General features: G+C 39.1%; 1 long non-coding RNA gene across 1 annotated transcript; it reads right to left on the bottom strand.

Annotated features, from left to right (window-relative positions):
• Positions 1 to 5399: 5399 nt before the first annotated feature.
• LOC111828455 lies at positions 5400 to 13300 on the bottom strand. Its single transcript, XR_002832325.1, has 2 exons — positions 12760 to 13300; positions 5400 to 9308 (listed from the first exon to the last, which is right to left on the bottom strand). It is a non-coding gene; the product is annotated as an uncharacterized LOC111828455 (long non-coding RNA).
• Between the last annotated feature and the right edge of the window lie 799 nt (positions 13301 to 14099).

The following is a 14099-nucleotide window of genomic DNA, read 5'->3' as shown; positions in this document are numbered from 1 at the left end:
ATTGTTGACACAATTATAGATGTCCCCATTACCACCTCCTTTGCCCTCCTCTACCCAGCCCCTCCCCTCCCCTCTTCCCTCTGGCCATCACCACACTGTTGTCTGTGTCTATGGGTTATGCATATATGCTCCTTGGGTAATCCCTTCATCGTCTTTCATCCAGAACCCGCCTCCCCTCTGACAGCTGTCAGTCTGTTCCATGCATCCCCACATTCTGTCCAGCCCCTCCTCAAGTCCACATTCCAGGAATATGCATTTTTAATTCTTTCAACAGTTTTTTCCTGGTATTTACTTCCACATTTTTCTTTTTCTTTTTTAAAATATATATTTTTTATTTCAGAGAGGAAGGAAGAGGAAGAGAGATAAAAACATCAATGATGAGAGAGAGAATCATTGATCGGCTACCTCCTGCATGCCCCATACTGAGGATCAAGCCAAAACCTGGCATGTGCCCTGACCAGGAATTGAACTGTGACCTCCTGATTCCTGGGCCAATGGTCAGCCACTGAGCAATACCAGCTGGGCATACTCCCACATTTCTAAATAGCATGCCCATACACTGTTGCTTGATGTTTCCACCTTGGATGCTATTCTAGTATGGAAAAGGAAATTTTACCTTTAACCCCACACATTCTCAAAAAGCATCCTTCTGTACCCTTCATCCTCTCAACACAGTTATATCACAACATAGTTATTTGATTAACATGGGAGGTGTTTGCAGGGTAGGTCTGGAGGGTTCTGTAACATTTTATTTGAATCTCTTGCTTTCTGGGTTTTTTTTCATTATTTTTGTTGATACTATTATAGTTGTCCCCATATCACAAGCTTTAAATCAATAATCAGCATTTACACAATTATTATCTTATGTATATTATTCATGGCTGAGCTTATGTTATTCTATGATTTTGTTTTATTTCTTGTAAACGTCATGCTTATCCTAAGGATAGTAATTATCTCCCTTCCCCTACCTCTGGCTTGTTTGTTTGCTTGCTTTGGTGTTCTCTGTAATGATTATAGCCAAATTCTCTGTAAGACATGTAAACCTTTCAGTGCATTCAAAAGCATCAGTCAATATTTCAGGTAGTATCTATCTATCTATCTATCTATCATCTATCTATCTATCTATCATCTATCTTGCTAGAGCTGTCCACTTTACTATCTCAATCTGACTTGCTGCATAGTTGTCATCCTGGTACCCCCCCTTCCCATCACTCCTGGGTTGATGCCCTGTTTCCTAGATCCTATTTCTTCTTCCTTCTTGTTTTATGGAGTATACTTTGCAATAGCTCCTTGAGATGCCATAGGGGTTACTTTTTTTTTAGACTTTTGCATAATAATGCAAACTGCTATTATTCTACCCTCATACTTAATTAAAAGTTTGGTTGGGGAGCATTTTAAGTTGGAAATCATTTTCCCAGGTAATTTTGAAGGCAGTGCTCCATTGTTTTCTGCTGTCTGTGTTATTGTTGAAAAATCTGAAGCCATTTTCCTAATCCTGCTTATTTGATGTCTCCCCTACCTCAGGAATTTTTTAGGATTTCTTTTTATCTTCAAGAGCATTAAATTTCAGAGATGAAGTTGGGGGTGAGTATTTCCATTCATTGTGCTGACAGCTCTAGAAAGGATGTTTCCAAGAAAAGAAAAGGGAGAATTATTATCTCTAAGGTAAGCAAGGAGTTTGAGAAAGGAAACTTTCTGTAAACTCAGCCATGAGTAATATTCACAAGTCATAATAATGTAAGTACAGATTACTGATTTAAAGCTTGTATCCAAAAAATAGAAAAAACTCAACAACTCAAAAACAAGATGAAAAACAACCCCAATTTTTAAAGTTGGCAAAATAGTTGAAAAGATACCTTACCAAAGATATTCCACTAGATCTTTACCAAAGAAAAAATGAAACTGTCTACCCAAAGATTTATACATGAAATGTTCATAGCAACTTAATTCGTAATCGCCTCTAAATTAAACAATGCAAATGTCCATAAGATAATAAATTGTGATACAGTTATATAGCACAGTTACTCAGCAATACAAAGAACAAACTGCTGATACAATGAGGAATATATATATTGACTGAAAGAAGCTTGACATAAAATAAATTCTTTATTATTCCCCTTATATGAAGGTCTAAAAAAAATGGAATGCTGACGTATAGAGTTGGGGGGAAAGAGCTGCAGATGGAATCAATTCTGAACAAAGGCAGAATGGAAAGTGTGGGGCATCTCCTGAAAAAGGTGAAAAACTTATTTTGACTGGTAAATAGGGTGCAGATTGAGACTTGACAGGAAAGTGAGGGTCATATTCTAAAGGCCTTGAAGACAATACTAATTTGGACTTTGTTCTATTGAACATTATGAGCTCTTAGTAATCCTTGAACTTCCTTATTGAAAACTTTATCTCTTTTGTTTGTTGGAATTCTTGGCTGTTAGAGGGTGAAGAGGTCTTAGAACAGCATGTTTCATCATGCCCTCTCGATGAATGTCTTGGATACTTAGCGTCCTTCCAGTTGTGCCTATGTTTATTTTCTGTTGTGGTAGGCTGAGTAATGGCCCCACAAAGATGTCCATGTCCTAGTCCCCTGGAACCTGTTGCTGCAACCTGCATGGTTGGGTTCAGGATCTGAAGGAGGAGCCAATGCAAAAATGAAAATACTAGAAAATAAATATGAATTATCAAGGGGTGGGGGGCCAGGTGGTGTCTCTTTCATGAAGAGCACACTGACCTCTGGCAGGTCCGCTTTTTATTTACTTGAATACACATTTTCCCTTTAGCAATGCATACACGCATATCAAAGGTAAAGTTTGGTAAACAGTAAAAGAATTATCAGGTTAGGGAAATTGCCTTGAACCACCACTATCTCAACACGAACAATCGGTGCATAGCATCAGCCCTACCAATGCCCAAGGTCCATCGGACTTCCGTGTTCCTTGGTGCACTATCATGATACTTTCAGCAGTGGGTGGCTTCCTGAAACCTGTGAATACTTACCTTATATAGTAAGAGGGACTTTGAAAATGTGATTGTTAAGGATCTTGAGATGGAAATTATCATGGATCCAGTGTAATCATAGGGGTCCATATACGAGGGAAATGGATAGATCAGAGACACAGGCAAGGCAATATGATAGAAAATACAAAAGGTTAGAGCATTCAAGAACCCAGAGGGCTCTTTGAAGGGATGTGTGACTCATGGATTCTCTCAGCTATCTCAGCAGAAGCCAAAAATAGATGAGACTCTTCAGTTAAGATCTGCGGAATAGCCTCTTTTCTGATGGCATGAATCTCTGTGCTCCACAAAGTGTTTTTAGAATGTCATACAAACACAAACATTTTCAAGTTGGACTAGAAAGGACAGAGGACAAACTTTTGAAAGAAGGCTATCAGACTCCCACAATACCACAGGCAGAAAACAGGCTAATAAAAACTACTGTGGCAGCCCTGGCTGGTTTGGCTCAGTGGATAGTGTGTTGGCCCACAGCCAGAAGTGGCTCAGGTTTTATTCCGGTCAAGGGCATGGACTCAGTTGCAGACTCGATCTCTGGCCCCAGTTGAGGCACGTGTAGGAGGCAACCAATAGATGTATTTCTCTCATATCCGTGTCTCTCTCTGTCTCTCCCTCTCCCTTCCACTCTCTCTAAAAAGCAATGGAAAAATATTCCCAGGTGAGGACTAACAACAACAAAAAAACACACACACAACTACTGTGGCAGATAAGTGCTACTCTTCATGAAAAAGGATGACTTTAGGATGGAGTCATGGGTCCAGAGGGCAGAGGCATGAGCCACTTGAGTTATTCCCAAGCTTTGAAACTTAATGGGGTTTCCCCAGGTGGACTTTAGAGGTGACTGGCTGGTGACTCCTTTTTGCCTTCATTTTCTCCCTTTTTAAATGGGAATGGCTGAAACTGTTATCCCTATACCTGCCCACCACTGCATTTTTGAAGAACATAACTTGCTGCCTAGTTTCCCAGTTCCACAAATAGAGGATTTTCTCCACTGTGGGTTATACCCAGAACTGCACCCATACCTAATTTAGATACGAGACTTGAGACTTTTGAGTGGATGAGACACATTCTGAGATTGTGGACCTGAGTTAATGCTATAATGGGCTGAGACTTTTGGGGACCTTTGGATGAGTGAATGAATGCATTTATCGTGTGGGATAGATGGATAGGAGTCTTTGAGAACCAGGGGGTAGACTATGATAGGCTGAATAATGGTCCCCCATCCCACTCCCAATATGCTGCCTTGCATAATAAAGGGGATTTACAGAAGTGACATACTGACAGAAAGACCAAGGCCTCTAGGTCAGAGACATAATTTATTATGAATAGGAAAAAAACACAAACACACAAACAAACAAAACAGCCAGATCAGCATTGTGTATCAATTCCCCATGCCCCAAGTCCCGCAGTATCATAGTATGGGACGGATGCTACCTCTGCATGCAATAGGAGACTAGGGTTTTATGGAATTGCTGGTACATCTTCTCATCCTCTCCTACAGAGAAATCACTCATTACTCAAGCAAACGTCTCTGGGGAGGGAGGAGAGGGCTCGATTTGTAATTCCCTGGAATGTCTCCAGGGAGAGATGCCTCTAGCTTCACTATCCTGGAATGTCTCCTCATACAAACATTCTTAACTTAGATGAAAATATTTTCAGAGAACCCAGACTGTACAGAAATGTGAGCTACTTACGGAGAATTGTCTTCTGACACTTTATTTCAAGCACCAGTGGGGGTGGGTGGAATCTATTACTTTTAATAGAACAGAAAACATGAACATTCAAATATTGTAATAATGCTAGGCTGATGGAAAGGAATTGCTGATCTATATGACTTTAGAGAAAGACCATGCCGAAAGAAACATCACCAGTAGGGTCAGGGAATAGGGAAAGAATGGCAGAAGGTGAAATTAGTTTGAGGAAAATATATTAAGCAATACATGTTACTTAATTATCAGCAACAATGTGAGAAAGTAACATCAATCAATGCCATTTATAGATGCTTCTAGAGATTATCTGACAAATGAAATTTTTTATTTTAAATATATTTTTATTGATTTCAGAGAGGAAGGGGGAGGGATAGATAGAAACATCAATGATGAGAGAGAATCATTGATTAGCTGCCTCTTGCATGCCCCACACTGAGGATTGAGCTCACAACCCAGGCATGTGCCCTGACCAGGAATTGAACCGGGGACCTCTTCATAGGTGGATGCTCATCCACTGAGCCATGATGGCCGGGCCAAATGAGATTTTAACATGTAAAAAAGGCAAAGAAATTTGCCGGGGTCCAGCCCCAGCGGTCCAGGGGTTCCCAAAGGTGTGGACGGAGTTGGCAAAGAATGTTTTACATGGAGACAGCGTGCAGGACGTGGAGGGAAACACTCACGACAGAAATTTCCACATATTTAATGCTTATTTCTGGGAATATGACCTCAAGTTACAGATGTTAGATATCAATTCATTTGCTCCTCAAATGTATACTCAATACTCACTCTGCATCATACAAGATGGATAGGATCTCTTTTCATAAGGAGTATTCATTCCAGGGTGGCAGACTGACAGAACTAGTTAGTAATCAAGTAAGAAAAAATATCACAAATTATATACTACAAAGAAATAAAAGGGAGAATATGGACAATTTACCCAAACTAAGGTGGTTAGGAAAGCCCTCTTGAGGGAAGGAACATTTCATTCACTCTCAAAACAGCAGAGTGAGTCTTCTAAAACCTAATTCAGACCATGTCTCTCCTCTAGGTTATCCTTCAATCGCTCTCCATTCCACTTAAAAAAATCCCAGAGGCCCTATAATGGTAGAGCCCTTTGTGATTTGGTCCCCAAATAGTTTCCTGACCCCCTTTTCTTATTCTTCTTCCCATAGCACTTGTATCTTCTAAATATTATAAAGCCCATTTATACCTATTGTCTCTCTCCTTGCCAGAACATTAGCTCTACTGTATCCCAAATGTCTCTAGAATAGTTCCTGGCCTCTAATAGAAGTTCATTAAATGTTTGTTCAATGAATATAAAATCACATTTTTTATTAATATTTAAGCATAACAAAAATAGAAAATAACAAAGTTATCACATAAAATTATATATTAACATTTAAATACAACATGGAAAAATACAAAATGGGAAACACAAAACCCAAAACCAGGTGAGATTAATTTAATGTGATGGGTGTGCTTGCTTGTTCATTCCAGTCTGGAACACAGGAGGACAATGCTACCTGCATACCTGCTGCACCATTCAATCCATTTCTTTTCTTCATTTTTAACTGGGTTAAGACTGAAAACCCTAGTTCACATAAACTAGTTGTTGTGAATGGTAATAATAGTAGAGTACTCTTTCTACTGAGCAAAGGAAAGACTTCCTTTATTTTAACCCAAAATACTGATAAACTTAATGTTTCATAATCATTCTTCAATGTATATGAGGAGCTGAGCTGCATTAATTCACTCTCTTCTTCAGGCAGTAAGTTTAACTCAACTATTGATTCTGGGTTTCGAAAAGCAAATGGATCTTTTACCCAACAGTTTTCTCTTAATGTTTCAAGTTTCTCTTCTGGAAATAAATGATTAAAAGTTTGAGATAAAGAGGGGAGATGTAACAATATTTCTAATTTTATTTCTTTAAAGTTGGTTTCATTAATAATATTCTTTTCAATATGTTGCAAAAATCTTGGAAACATGTAGTAGCTAGGCCGGTCGCTTTTAAGCCTTGCTTGCCATAACAATAATGTCTTTTGGAATCCTGGATACCTTCAACATGTTGGGATATATCACTGTTTTTCCCCTGTAGTTTTAAACTTAGTTCATTAAGAATGCCAAGAATATCAGTAAAAATTTGCCAATTTCATTACCCAAATGGCATCTTCAAAAATACTTGCCAAATAAGATTTTTTTTTCAATGAGAAAAATGTGAATCTCATTCCTAAGTTTGTAAACCTTGCTTAGTATTTCCCCTTGAGACAACCGCCGAACTTTGGTGTGATACAGTAAGTGGGTATGATTAGTTCAATCACTGAACAAAATGTTTCAAGAAATTGGCTGCTTAGTGAGCTTCCTTTAATGAAATTAACAACTTTCACTGCACTTTCAATACTTCCATGAGATTCTGTGGAATTTCTCTGGATGCCAAAGCTTCACGGTGTATAAAACAATGATTCCACACAGCACCATTATTAGTAACTTCTAGCAATTTTTTAATGACTCTGTTTTCCAGTTATGTTTGCTGTTTGTCACTTATAATTCCTCTGCAGTTTTTCCAGTTTAATTTATATTGACCAACAATGCACTTTTCTAACTCTTTAAAAATGTCTAATCCACTTAGGTCTGAAGTAAAATGTAAACAACACAAAAAATCCTCCATGAAATCACCTTGACACTCGTATCTGACATAAACTAAAAGTGTTCTACAACTCCCAACGTCAGTGCTCTCAAGCTGGATTGCAAAATCTACACCAGACTGCAACCGAGACATAAGATTGTTTCTAAATGTTCTGCAATAGCACAAATTCGAAGAAATATTGTGTTATCACTAGGAATAGTTTTTAATTTATCAGCTGATTTATCATAAAAATTGTACGTACCATATCCAAACATGCTGGAAGGATAATCTTTTCAGCAGCTGTGTGAACCATTTTCTCATTTGCCACACGATATGCAACCAAATATGATGATAATAAGGCTTTCTCACTGACAGAAGTAGAACAACTGAGAAATTGTGTTGATACTTTACATCTTTTTTCTTTCTTTGAAAATATTCAAGAGGTTTATCAGTAAGTTCAGCATGCTGAGTTTCTAAGTGCCTTTTTAATTTGGAAGGTTTTAAGCTTTCATTTGCAAGAATATTGTTACAAATAACATTGAGGTCTGTCATTTTCAAAGGGTTTTTCACATTTGATAAAACCATATTTTAAATCATCTTCATTATATTGTCTTGCACTTACTTTTTTCTTTTTGAAATGTGGCTCAAATAAAGTTGAAGTTTTCAGATTAGAATAAATATTTTTCTCAATAGCATCGTTATTCACACTTTCAGATCCAACATTTGAACCTGAACATGCTTCTGCATATTTCACTTCATTATTCTCTTTCTTTTAAAAAAGAAATGATCCATTTTAAAAAGCAATTTTGATTAAAACATTGTAATTGTCACAAACTCAAAGATATATATGTATACATCTGTAGCCTAGATAACACCTTTAACAATGCAGTTTTCAACTGAATCTCAATGACTTCACATCTAGTTACAAGTCATGGTAATATAAAGCTAGACTGCACATCAACCTTATTATGAAAACCAAACAAGACACCAGTGGACAAATGACTGACAAAACCATTTTTTAGCCAATATACATTCTATTCATCATATCCCCTCCATCAAATATCTTTTCACATATTGAAACTGACCTTAGTATTTCTTGCAATGTGCACAATTCTCACAAAGGATTTATGGAAAATACTCTGATAATTTATAACTTTTTTGTCTTTAAAAAATATTCATCATGACTCACAGAATGGATTTCATGACCTTCTAATCCAGTGGTTCTCAACCTTCTGGCCCTTTAAATACAGTTCCTCATGTTGTGACCCAACCATAAAATTATTTTTGTTTCTACTTCATAACTGTAATTTTGCTACTGTTATGAATCGTAATGTAAATATCTGCTATGCAGGATAGTCTTAGGCGACTCCTGTGAAAGGGTCATTCGACCCCCAAAGGGGTCTCGACCCACAGGTTGAGAACCACTGTGAATCTAATGGGTCACACACATAATGTGCAAAACATTCATATAGAGACATTTTCCACTGTTGTGTTGGTAGCTTGAGCATGTCTGCTTGATGACCAAAGAAACTAGCTGATCTGTTAGACTGCTGACTGGTACAGGAACTTTCTTGAAGTGGTAGATCTATATCTTAGATCAGGGGTCCTCAAACTACGGCCCGCGGGCCACATGCAAATACAAATATTGTATTTGTTTCCGTTTTGTTTTTTTACTTCAAAATAAGATATGTGCAGTGTGCATAGGAATTTGTTCATAGTTTTTTTTTAAACTATAGTCTGGCCCTCCAACGGTCTGAGGGACAGTGAAAAAAAGTTTAAAAAGTTTGAGGACCCCTGTCTTAGATTGTCTTAGATTGTCAGTCCTGATACTTTTTGATGGGAGAGTTTTTAAGAGTGCCAGTTATGGTCTGATTTAGTGAGGCTCCAATGAAGTTTTCCATGGCTAGGTCAACTATCAGGTGGGGGCTGGTGATATATGTTTCAGTACTTTCTTGGAATGCATCCTTGACCTAGGAATAAGAACAGAGACATGACATTAGAGCGTTACAATACAGAGCAATATTATTGTCAGCTCTGGGGACCTTTACAAAATCCAAGCTCGTGGGTGCTGAAGCTCCTCATCACTCTGTTATATAGGCTTAAGCCTATTTCTGTAAGGCAAACCTCCTCAGCACAGATTAGTAAATAGAAAAATTATGTCAGCCTGGCTGGTGTGGCTCAGTGGTTGAGCATCAACCTATGAGCCAGGAGGTCAAGGTTCAATTCCTGTTTGGGGCACATGCCTGGGTTGCAGGCTTGATCCCCAGCAGGGAGCATGCAGGAGGCAGCTGATCAATGATTCTCTCTCATCATTGATGCTGCTATCTCTCTTTCCTCTCCCTTCCTCTACCTGAAATCAATAAAAACTAATTTAAAAAGAAAAACTATGTCAGTAAAACCTGCAAGTTGGCATCAGGAATTGCAAGGTACGCTGATAAAGCTGAATACAGCAAGCCATGATGGAGTAGAACTCATTCACTACATAAAGTTGTCCTGCAGTATTCATGTGGGATTGGTTCTAGGTCCCGTCCCCCGCCCCAGACACCAAAATCTATGGATGCTCAAGTCCCTTAAATAAAATGGCATAGTATTTGCATATAACCTACATTTGCATTATAGGCTACAGCAGGATGTGCCTATACATCACTTCTTTCACATAAATTGAGTGTAGTGCACTAATGCTTAAGATGTGTGCACTGAGGTTGACTGTTGTGGATATATAACCATACTTCAGAGCTATGATGCTGTGCATCTAGCTTAGGCATCCTTTAGGAAATAACTCTAATTAAGGTGACCGAATGCCTGCAGTTGAAAATTTCTTATATATCAAGATGCACTAATACAGTCATGTGATATGGTTTCAGGCTAGTGATTTTCCACTAATGTATCTTTTTATCTACCTATAGTAGTGTTTATTATATGGTAGGTACTCAATAAATATATTTGAAAGAATGAGAGAATAAATTAACACCTGTACTAAGTCATACAATGTGCATTCTATTTTTTTTAATGTATTTTATTGATTTTACAGAGAGGAAGGGAGAGGGATAGAGAATTGGAAACATCGATGGGAGAGAAACATTGATCAGCTGCCTCCTGCACACCTCCCACTGGGGATGTGCCCGCAACCAAGGTACATGCCCTTGACCGGAATCGAACCTGGGACCCTTCAGTCTGCAGGCCGACGCTCTATCCACTGAGCCAAACCAGTTAGGGCTGTGCATTCTATTTTTATCAGTAAGTGAAAATTATGTTACTGAACATACAATTTGGTAACATGTAAGACAAAGGCTGATATAATATATTATTTAAAATAGGATCATCAAACATCTATTTCAAAATAAACTACTTATAATGTTACATAGTAGAAACAATGGTCTTATAAAATCATAAATATCAATTATATTTAGACTTAGCATATAAAGCTCAATACCTAATCTACCTGAAAATAAAAAAACTCACATAAAAAAACTAACATCTCATTTATATTACTATAGGTATGGGTTCTTTACATTTTTTAGACAAAACAATTCTCTTCTAATCATTCTGTTCTTTTATATTTTACTGTTCCCATTTCAATCCAGTCATGTGAGTTTATAATTGGCTATGCTTCAGAATGTAGTATTAAAAAGTATTCTCAAAGGGCTTTCTCTCCTCATACAACTTACTTACAGTAATAGCACAGGTAGTGTATTAGGGTATAGACTTTGTAGATGTGAGGATGAAACCATGGGGAAGTCCTTTTCTGGAATAGGATGTAAGGAATCAGCTAAATGGGAGGCAGGAGAAAATGTTGCAAGTTTGATAGAAGGTATGAAATAGTTGTCTAGGGAAGGGATACCATGAACTAAGAAATTGTTTCAGAATTTTAAGTGAGTCTGCATGATCGACTTACATGTTTAATGCAATGATCATTATTGTTATGAGGTCTTTAATTACCTGCCACTAATTTTTACCTCTTAGACATATCTTCATGGTGCTATATTATCCTCTAAAAATACAGCTCTGATCAGTTTCCTCATAATTCAAAAATGGCTCTGAGCTAGTGTAATCTCCTCAGATAATATTCTTTAAATCTAAGCCCCATCCTGTCTTCCTAAGTTTCTCTTTCACCACATATCTCCATACAATTCTACATTTTAAGTTCTAAGACTATGGAAGTTCGTGAAATACCTCATGCACTTTCACATTTTTGCTTTTGTTCAGATTAATGTTCCCTTTGCCTGGAATGCTTTTCTTGCCTTAAGTCATTTGGAATCCTATTAATTATTTAGGTTTTAGCTCAAATACTATAGCATTCATCTATTCAACCAACAGTTAAGCACTTACAATGTGTCAGGTACTGGGGATACAAAGCAAGAAAACAAATACTGATTTATTCATGTAAGGAAATACCTGTGTCCAGCTGTTGCAATGAATGAAGGAAAGTTACATAACACTGACAAATCTTAAAAAGCATTAAGTAGTCCTGGCCTGTGTGGCTCAGTGGATAGAGCATCGGCCTGCGGACTCAAGGGTCCCAGGTTCGATTCCGGTCAAGGGCATGTACCTTCGTTGCTGGCACATCCCCAGTAGGGGACGTGCAGGGGGCAACTGATCAATGTTTCTCTCTCATTGATGATTCTAACTCTCTATCCCTCTCCCTTCCTCTCTGTAAAAAAATCAATAAAATATATATATTTTTTAAAAAGGCATTAAGTAAAAGAAAGCTGTGAAAGAATATATAAATTACTGACTGCTAAAAATATGCAAAACAACACTGCATGTGTAATTAAAAATTAAAATGTAAAGTTGCTTGGGAAAGTGGTCATCTTGGGCAAGAGGGAATAGAATGTGATTTGTGGAGCAGACAAAGGACCTCAATTACTTATATCATAATTGATTTCTCCAGTTGAGTGGCAAGTACACATGTAGTATAGTTTTATTTCTACCTGTGTCAATCTAAAATATTCTATTTTTTTTTTTCAAAGTATGTATAAGGCTTGATTCCCTCTGGAAGGCACTGCAAGCCTTTCTCATAACCAATCACTGAAAATTATTTCCATCCTTGTTCCCCCCTTTATTTCCCACCTTGTCATCGCGCACACATCAGTACACAGGCCTGCTGAGTGGGAGCTCCCAGGTATGAGCTTTAATAGATGAGAATGCAGCCTTCTCCCTGGGAGATCCCCGACTGTTCCCTCCAACCCTCTGGGGCCACAATGCCTTTTAAGACCTTTGGCCTGACCCTGCCGGCCGACCCTAGAATGTCTCCCTTCAGATCCTGTATTGCTGCCCCCCCCCCCCCCCGCCCCCGGGAGAGGTCAATTCATCCTTTGAGCAAAACCTAGAAGATGTGTTTCCCCCCAACGAACCCCGGAATGTGTCCCATTGGCGGACTCCGGTCCATGCCCACCAGAGGTTGCCTTTCTTCCTCCTCACCTCCAGCCCAGCTCCGTGAACCTGGCGTCTAGCCCTTGGATCCGCGATTCTGCTCGCCCCACATGCCCTAGGGGCAACTCCACTTCCGGCCTCACCTCCGCATCCGCAGATATCCCACTTGGAGCCGGAAGAGGGCTGTCTCGGTTTCTGCGCAGCGCGGAACCTGGGGGCCGGTTCCGCTTTCTCGCCTTCCCGTCACTCTCCGTCCCCAGCGACATTTCCTACTCTCGCGTGAGGTCTTTGAACGCTCTGGCGGGAACCACAGCTGGCCGCCCCGAGTCGGAGAGTTGGGGACTCATTGTGTGGTCAGTGGGTCCTGCCGCAGCCGCGCGCAGACGGGCCTCGTCCCCGCGGGTCGCGCCACCACGGGGACGGAGAAGAGGCGGCGGCCCGTTCGGAAGGCCCTCGAGCTGGCGCAGCAGCCGCACCGCAACCCGGCGAGGCTGGCGGTGGCGCTGAGCCGCACCTACCGCAGTCCCCGCGCGGGGCACCGCCCATCTGCCTCCCCTCGTCCTCCCGGTCCAGCTAGTGCAACTGCGAGCGCACTCGGAAGTAATTTGACAGTCTTTGTAAGAGAATTTTAAAGAATTCATCACTAATATTATTTTACCTGTTTCCTTATTTAGAGAGCCATGTTGTATTTAATAATCACATACACATGTAATATAGTTTTATCTTTATCTTTGTCAGTCTTAAATACTAAAAATCAGTGATTGGTTTTTTAACATGCATCTGCATTTCACTAAGTATATTTTAAATGTAATATTAAATGCATATGTATATTTCTGTTTCTGCCCTGTAATGATTTTAACTTAACTATTAACAAAATAGGTTGGCACAAACAAGTGACCCTGGTTACAAGCCAACTCTTTTGAAATAAATTATAATAAAGTATAGTGTAAGAAAGAGAACAAAGTTAGATACAGAACTTTTCAACTCTAAGACTTCACATGACTTTGTCAGCACTTCTTTACTTCAAGTTACCACTTCTTTTACTAACAAGATTACACAAAGAGGTTTTTACTAAATATTTGATTAGCAAATATTTTTTTATATGGCTCAGTCCAACACATAGACTTGAGCTACATGAAGCTACATAAAGGAACCACATACAAAGTACATGAAAAGCCATACACTGGGAAACTCGCTGGGTCCCTAGTCCCCGTCCAGTGCACTTCCTCGCGGTCTCCTGTCGATAACCACCTTTAACTAGTTTCCTGCTTATCCTCCCAGTCCTTCTGTAAATATAAGCAAATGCGAATACATGTACTTATTTCCCTCCATCCCACCGTCACTATTCTCTGGATTTATACCTGTTATTTCTTCATTTACACATATTC

This window comes from Myotis lucifugus, unplaced genomic scaffold (genome assembly GCF_000147115.1).
Source record: "Myotis lucifugus unplaced genomic scaffold, Myoluc2.0 scaffold_367, whole genome shotgun sequence".
NCBI classification, from domain to species: Eukaryota; Metazoa; Chordata; class Mammalia; order Chiroptera; family Vespertilionidae; genus Myotis; species Myotis lucifugus.
The sequence above is the reverse complement of the archived record's forward strand: the minus strand, read 5'-3'. Positions and strand labels throughout refer to the sequence as shown.